This window comes from Chiloscyllium plagiosum, chromosome 25 (genome assembly GCF_004010195.1).
Source record: "Chiloscyllium plagiosum isolate BGI_BamShark_2017 chromosome 25, ASM401019v2, whole genome shotgun sequence".
NCBI classification, from domain to species: domain Eukaryota; kingdom Metazoa; phylum Chordata; class Chondrichthyes; order Orectolobiformes; family Hemiscylliidae; genus Chiloscyllium; species Chiloscyllium plagiosum.
Genome location: NC_057734.1, coordinates 45,875,583 through 45,884,256, shown reverse-complemented (window position 1 = coordinate 45,884,256; position 8,674 = coordinate 45,875,583).

The following is an 8,674-nucleotide window of genomic DNA, read 5'->3' as shown; positions in this document are numbered from 1 at the left end:
TCCCAGGAGTTAATGGCGTGTCATATGAGGAGTGGTTGAGGACTCTGGGTCTGTACTCGATGGTGTCTAGAAGAATAAGGAGGGGAATGATTGAAACTTACAGAATACTGAGAGGCCTGGATAGAGAGGATGTGGAGAACATGTTTCCACTAGTAGGAGAGACTAGGACCCAAGGGCACAGCCTCCAGTGAAGGGACAACCATTTATAACTGAGATGTGGAAGGATTTCTTCAGCCAGAAGGTGGTGAATCTATGGAACTCTTTATCACAGAAGGCTGTGGGGGCCCAAGTCACTGAGTATATTTAAGAAAGAGACAGACAGATTCTTGATAAGTATGGAGATCAAAGGTTGTGGGGAGAAGGCAGGGGTATGGGGTTTAGAAACGTATCAGCCATGTTTCTAACCAGAGCAGACTCAAGGGGCTGAATGGCCTAGTTCTGTTCCTATATCTTATGGTCTAATATAAAAGATTAAATGGTTATCCCTATAAATTGCCTAAAACACACATGTAAATACACACAAAATACTCTTCAGGAAAATATTGATCAAAAGAGTTCTCTTCGAAGGTTAGATTTCTGAAAAAAAAAGGACACTTTTTGGTCAATGGATTATCCTTCAAGAAAAAAGATAAGCATAGGGCTTTCTGGAAACTCTGTCGTTCTAACACGCAGTCAGATCAGTCATGGAGACGTAGCTTGCTCAGAAAATACAATCTTGAAGTGTTCTTTCAACAGAACAAATAAGCTTTGCCCTGATCTGGTGCAGTAGGTTTTCTTTTCAGAAATGGGAGAGATCCACTGGGCAGCCTGTACTTATCAGGCTTCCCGCAAATAGAGCCAGATAAAACAAGAACTTCCGAGTCACTCACTGTTCATTGTGAAGGTGGTGAGGTAGCAGCGCATGGGTGGCTTATTGTTGCAGTTGACCCGGAGCGGGACTCCTAGTGATGTTGGCAAGGTGGTGCCAACTGAGCCAGGGACTGCTGGGCCATTGGCTGGATGCATTACCGCCCGGAAACCCCAGAGACCTTAAGAAACCTGGAGCCATGTTTCCAGTCCCAGGGAGTCGTGACAGTGGAAAGACTCGTGCTTGCAGTTGGACATAAACTTTTCTCATTTTGCACAGCTCCCGAAGCCCAGTGAAATGCTGTGGAGAATGTAATATTCTTAAGCTACCTGTACCTATTGCTGCACTGCACTGCAACCTGCTGTCTGAGGAGGACTAGAAGACTTCTTGGTAAGTCAAGCAGTGCAGCCAAAAGGTTAAGCGTGTTAGAAACAAGTGTTTAGAACAAGCAAGTCCCAGAGATTGGTGACTCAGTCTCTTCCCCTGACATATTCTATTTTCATCCCTTAATTGTGCTGGATGCTATTTCGTGATCAGAATGCACAAAGTAGGTGAAAGGAAATCTGCAGCCACACAGAACAGTTCTTCCTTCCTTGTATTTTTAAAATAAAACAATGTACGATTTTTGATTAGTGAGCTCCCTTTAATTTTTCTATTGCTGGATTTGCAAGGCTGTGTTTTCAAATACAGAAGCTGTTCTTGCAGCTTTTTAAAGTTGTAAAGGGATGTGGGAATGGTTGGCATTTCTTGATCCCTTCCCTGGGTTCTGGAAAGTAATTTATTTGAAAAGAGCTGATAATGGTTAAATATAACTGGGTGGCGAGCTAGGGCACTCCAGTGGTAAATTATGTATCAACTTGAACAGGAGTCGCACCTTAACCAGACACATTTAAGGGATTGCTAGTTCCCTTCCCTTAAGAAAATAAGATATAGGAGCATAACTAGGCCATTCAGCCCATTGAGTCTGCTCTGCTATTCAAACCATGGCTGAACCCCATTCTCAACCCCATTCTCATGCGTTCTCTCTGTAACCTCCTTTCTTTTTCTCAAATATACTCAATAACTTGGCCTCTACAGCCTTCTGCGACAACGAGTTCCATAGAATCACCACTCTCTGGCTGAAGCAATCCTTCTTCACCTCAGTTCTAAAGCACTGTCTGTCCGTTCACTTTGAGGTTGTGCCCTTGGGTCCTAGTCTCTTGTATTTGAGGAAACACGTTCTCCACCTCCATTTTATTCAGGCCTTTCAGTATTCTGTAAGTCTCAATCAGATTCCCCTTCGTCCTTCTACACTCCATTCAGTACAAACTCCGAGTTCCTAACTGCTTCTCACATGACAAGACTTTCATCCCTGGGATCATTCTTGTTAAAACCTCCTCTGGACACCCTCCAAGGTCAGCCCATCATTCCTTAGATATGGGGCCCAAAACTGCTCACAATATTCCAAGTGCAGTCTGACCAGAGCCTTTTAGACCCTCATCTCTGCTCTTGTATTCTAGACCCTCTCAAAATGAATACTAATATTGCATTAACCTTCCTATCTGCCAACTGAACCTGCATGTTAACCTTAAGAGAATCCTGAACTAGAACTTCCAAATTTTTTGAACTTCAGATTTCTGAAGCCTTTCCCCATTTAGAAAGTAGGCTAAACCTCTGAAAACAATCTCTTTATCACCACTCCCTGCTTTCTGCTAGTCAGCCAATCCTCAATCCATGCCGGTACCTTGCCTCTAACAACACCATTAGCTGTTATCTTACTTGGCAGCCTCCCGTGTAGTACCTTGTCAAAGGCTTTCTGGAAATCCAATAGATCACGCCCACTGGCTCCCCTTTGTTGAACTTGCTCATTACCTCAGAATTCTAATAGATTTGTCAGGCATTACCTCCCTTTGAAGCAGCTGTGCGGACTCAAACCTATTTTACCATGGACTTCCAAGTACTCCACAATCTCATCTTTAATAATGGACTCTCAAGTCTTACCAAACACTGAGGTCAGCCTATAGTTTCCTGTCTTCTGCCTCCTTCCCTTCTTAAGCAGGGGTGTTACATTAGCCATTTTCCAGTTCTCTGGTACCCTCCCTGACTCCACTGATTCCTAAAAGATCAGCATCAATGCCTCCACAATCTCCTCAGCTATCTCCTTCACAACTCCGGGGTGCCGTTCATCTGGTCCGGGTGATGCATTCATCTTCAGACTGTTCACTTGCCCCAATAACTTCTCGGTGATTTCCGCTACACGCATCTCTGCCCCCAACTCTCTTGAAGTTCTGGTATGCTATTAGTGTCTTTCACTGTGAAGACTGATGCAAAGTACCTATTCAGTTCCTCGACATTTATATGTTCTCCATCGTTACTTCTCTAGCCTCATTTTCCAGCTGTCCAATATTCACACTTATCTCTTACCTTTTTGATACCCAAACAATCCTCTCCTTTTATACTTCTAGATAGCTTACTCTTATATTTCATCTTCTCCTCCCCATTCCTGGGCCACCTCCCATTGCTTTTTTAGTCATCCTTTGATGGTTTTAAAAAGATTCTGGCTTATCACTCATTTTCATCACATTGTATTCTGTTTTATTTTGCTTTGATGCTGCCCCTGACTTCCCTTGTCAGCCATGGTTGCCTCATTCCTCCCCTTAGTATGTTTCTTCTTCCTTGGGATGAATGTCTGCTTTGCCTCCTCAATTATCCCCAGGAACACCTGCCATTGCTACTCCACCATCGTCCCTGCTCAGCTCTCCTTCCAATCAACTCAGGCCAGCTCCTCTCTCCTGTCTTTGTAGTTACCTTTACTCAATTGTAATGCTGTTACACCTGATACCAGCTTCTCCCTCTCAAACTGCAGGCTGAATTCTATCATATTATAGTCACTGTCCCCCAGGGATTCCTTCACCTTGAGCTTCCTAATCAAGTCTGCCTCATTACACATCACCAGATCCAGAACCGTCTATTCTCTAATAGGAGTACCTCAAGCTGCTTCAGAAAGCCATCTTGTAGACATTCCATGAATTCCTTTTCTTGGGATCTGCTACCAACCTGATTTTCCCACTCCACCTGCATGTTAAAGTCCCCCACGATTACTGTAACAGTGCCTTTCTTACATGCCTTTTCTATTTCCTGATTTATTTTCTTCCCCACATCACGACTACCGCTAGGAGGCCTGTATACAACTCCTATCAGGGTCTCTTTCTCTTTTAGGTGCCTCAACTCTACCCACACAGATTGCAAGCTTTCTGACTCTAAATCACTTGCTATCGATTTTAATTTCATTTCTTACTGACAAGGCAACACTGCCCCTCTGCTCATCTGCCTGTCCTTTCGGTTGGACACGTGTCCTTGAATATTAAGTTCCTAGCCCTGATCCCCTTGCAGCCATGTGTCTTTGATATCTGCGGCATCATACCTGTCAAATTCAGTCTATGCTATAAGCTCATTTACCTTGTCAGAATCATAGAGACATACAACACAGAAACAGAGCCTTTGGTCCAACCAGTCCATGCCAAACATAGACCAAAATTAAAGTAGTCCCATTTGCCTGCTCCTGCCCATATTCCTCCAAACCTTTCCTATTCATGTACTTATCCAAAGGCCTTTAAAACATTGTAATCTCACCTTTAGTCCTGTATTGACTCCCCCTCCCCGCCCCCCCCCCCCCCCCCCCCAACCCCCTTCTCAATAGTTGTCCCCTTATCTTCTGTGCCTGAAGTTAGATTCCTGACTCTTACCAAACTCTCTTTCCTATTACTTGTTCTGGAAACTTTAATAACTTCTGCAGAGCCCTCCCTATCACCTCTCCCCTTTGAACTTTTCCATAATTTTCATACAAATGATACCCACCCATCCTCCACCCTTAAATTTAAAACCCTATCTACAGCCCTAGTTATGCAATTCACTCACCCCAGCGTGATTCAGGTGGAGCCCATCCAATCGGATCACCTTCCTCCTTCCCCAGTGCTAGTGCCAATGTCTTATGAATTCAAACCTGTTTCTCCCACACTAATCTTGCAGCCACACATTTACCACTTAATCTCATTGAATCTGTGCCAATTTGCTTGTGGCTTGGGTAGTAATCTGGAGACTATTACCTTTTTTTGTTTCTGCTTTTTACTTTAACTCCTAGCTGCTCATATTTCCTCAGCAGAATCGTTTTCCTCTTTTTACTGATGTTGTTGGTACCTACGTGGATCCATACCAACTGGATCTTACTCCTCCCACTCCAACTTCCTCCATCACCCAGATGAGATATCCTGAACCCGGCAGCAGGAAGGCAAAATAGTCATTGGGACTCTCAATCCTGGCCATAGTGAGCAATGTCTATTCCCCTGACTATACAATCCCTGATTACAACTACATTTGTCTTTTTTCTCCCTCTTGAATGGCTCCCTGTACCATGGTGCTTTTGTTCTGTTTGCTCATCCTCCCTACAACCCCTGCTCTCATCAATAGCAGGAATCTGAAATCTGGTAGACCAGTTCAAGGAACGCCTCATCTTCTGCCTCGGAACCCTTCAACCTCAGGACATCCATGTGGACTTCACCAGTTTCCTCATTTCCCCTCCCCCAACCTTACCCCAGTTCCAAACTTCAAGCTCAGCACCATCGTCATGATCTGTCCCACCTGTCAATCTTTCTTCCCACCTATCCACTCCACCATGCTCTCTGACCTATCACCTTTACCCCTTCCTCCAGTCACCTATTGCACTCCCAGCTATCTTCTCCCCAGCCCCACCCCCTTCCATTTATCTCTCCACCCCTGAGGCTTCCAGTCTCATTCCTGATGAAGGACTCCTGCCTGAAACGTCGATCTTCCTGCTCCTCGGATGCTGCCTGACCTGCTGTGCATTTCCAGCACCACTCTAATCTTGACTCTAATTCTCCAGCATCTACAGTCTTCATTTTCACCCAGACAAGTTCAAGGGATGAGGCTCCTTCAGCACTACCTCCTGATCCCTCTACCTGCTTCACTTGTAGTCACACCCTCCTCTCCCTGTACACTGCTGAATTCGAGGTAATTAATCTAAGAGGTGTGACGCCCTCCTGAAACACAGCATCCAGGTAACTCTCTCCCTCCCTGATCTGCCGCAGTGTTTGCAGCTCAGCCTCCAGTTCATCAACTCTGAGCCAGAGTTCCTTATGCAACCAACACTTGCTACAGATGTGGTCACTATGAACCACAATTGGGATCCACAAACTCCCACATCATGCAGGGACAACACATCACCTGGCCCAATATTTTAATTACTAAGTTAAATTAAGTTAGCATAATTAAATTTTTTAATTGCTTAGTCTTTAATTTGATTTTTAAAAAATTCCTACTGGTCTTTTAGTTTGTAACTTGTAAATATTTTCCCTATTTATTTTCAATCTGAAAGTAACCTACAATAGATCATCAAATTATTACCTATCACCATCCAAAGAACTTTTCTGTGATTCATTCTTTTGTGCCAGGTCTCTGATTCAGGGCTTCAAATTATCTAATTAAAAAAGGACTTGCAAACTATGAGCCACAAAAAGCCAGTATGGCCTCCAACTGTCCATGAACTATCTCCTCATTTGGGCTATGTCTCACTCTGGATAGCATCTCTCCTTCCTCACTGTGTAAGGCTTACTGATTTGGAGCCTACTAAAGGACACAGATGAAACCCTTGTTCTTCTTTGAAGTAGCAAGCCTTTAGTCATGTGGTCATGGCCAGTGATATCAGCTTTTATTTCCAGATTTTTAGAAACTAAACTCAAATTTGGCATTCTTGTATTTGTCCTGATGACTGCAAAACAAAAAGCAACATATGTCTCTTTTCAGCAATATAAATTCGAAATCTGCCACCGTGGGATTTAGACTTACAATGATTTGACATTGTTCAGTCAGATCACTGGGTTACACATACCAGAAATATAACAATCACACTGCTCCTCATTACTTCTGCAAACCTGTCTGCATCTCCCGACAGTGACTTGGTTTGAGTTGAGGAACTAAATCACCATCCAATCAGCAGTGACAATGTTTGTTTGTTGAAAGTAAGTGTTCCTTCCTTTTCAGGCCTTTCTGTTTTTTTGTGCTTTTACTTCCCCATTGCCAATATTGCAACAGAGGAGACAGTAAAGTGTGTCCCTATTGAATAGTGCAGAAGACAAGGCCCCAGTATTTGCAACAATCTTCAGCCAGAAGTGCCAAATGGATGCTCCATCTTAGCCTCCGCCAGAGGTCCCCAGCTTCACAGATACCAGTCTTCAGTCAATTCAAGTCACTCCATATGAAATGGCTGAAGACGCTAGATATTGCAAAGGCTATGGACCCTGACAACATTCCAGCAATGCTACTGAAGACTTGTACTCCAGAACTAATGATGTCCCTAGCCAAGCTGATCCAGTACAGCTCCAGCACTGATATCCAGGAGGGGGTTGAAAGATTATCACATGTGGGCTAGGATATGGATTTGAGGTTATAATCTGATCAGATTATAATGTTCTTGTATGACCATTTGAGGGGCTGAATGGCCTACTTCTGTTCCTGATTTGTAAGTTTGTATCTACCCAATAATATACAAAATTGTTCAGCTCTATCCTGGACAGAAAAAGTAGGACAAATCCAACCAACCAATTATCTCTTCATTAGTCTCCTCTCAACCATCAGCAAAGTGATGGAAGAGGTCATTGATGGTGCTATGAAGCAACATTTTCAAAAAGAAACCACTCAGTTTGGGCTCAACCAAGATCACTAGGCCCCTGACCTCATTATAGCCTTGGCCCAAACATGGACAAAAGAGCTGAATTCAAGAGATGAAATGACAGTGACTGCTCTTGACATCAAGGCAGCATTTGGCTGAGTATATCAAGGAGCCCTAGTAAAACGGGAAACAGGGGGAAAACCTTCCACTGGAGGCTTGGAGTTATACTTCGCACAAAGGATGATACTTTCAGCAGACATTCCTAGACACAGCCAACAATGACAAGCTGAGGGTCCATGGACTCTCTCTAGAACTACAACAATCTTGATAGCATAGAATCCCCAGAGGTTCATTTTTGTGACCCTTTTAGCCAGTCTCTGCAACATTGAAAAGCCAGCAACGTGTCTTATTAAACCCACAATTCCCTGTCTTTCCTGTCTTCAGATCTCTCCTCTTTTCACCAGCACGACATACACCATAGCACAGTTCTTTGTGCTATCTCAGAGACCTGTATCAAATCAAGATCTGTTTGAAAACTGCCAAATAGAAGATGGTTTCATTCAAAGAGAGGTTTGTCTATTTCTTCATTACAAGAGTGCTCAGTGTGTTCTGAACACCCAAACCAGTGGAATCAAAGCAGGACGTGCTGGAGAAACTCAGTAGATCTGGCAACATCTGTGGAGAGAAACGGAGTTAACATTTTGTGTCCAATATGAGTCTTTATCAGAACTGGAAATAGCTTTCTATTTACTTTGTGCTTCTTAGCTGTTCATCTCCATAGCAACCCCAGATCACATGGAACCTATTGATGTCATAATCAGGCAACCAATTAACCTTTTTTCAGACAATTTCCACTTTGGTCTTAAAGGCACAGCACACAAAAATAAACTACATGTTTCTGAATGCACACTTGCATCAGAGCGGGATTGATTTTCAGTATATTGTGAAAGACTGATTATCAGTTCATGGTGAGGAACTAGTTTGTGGTACAGTGTAAGATAATGTTTCAATGCTTCTATCTGATATTGATGATAACAAATACATCATAATGTCCATCATTTTAACTTGGCATACCTGAAAGGTTTTGAGGAATAGCATTTCTGCAGTGGTTCTCTGATTTCCCACTCTGAGTCCTAGAAAAATAGTACAAACTTCAACATGTT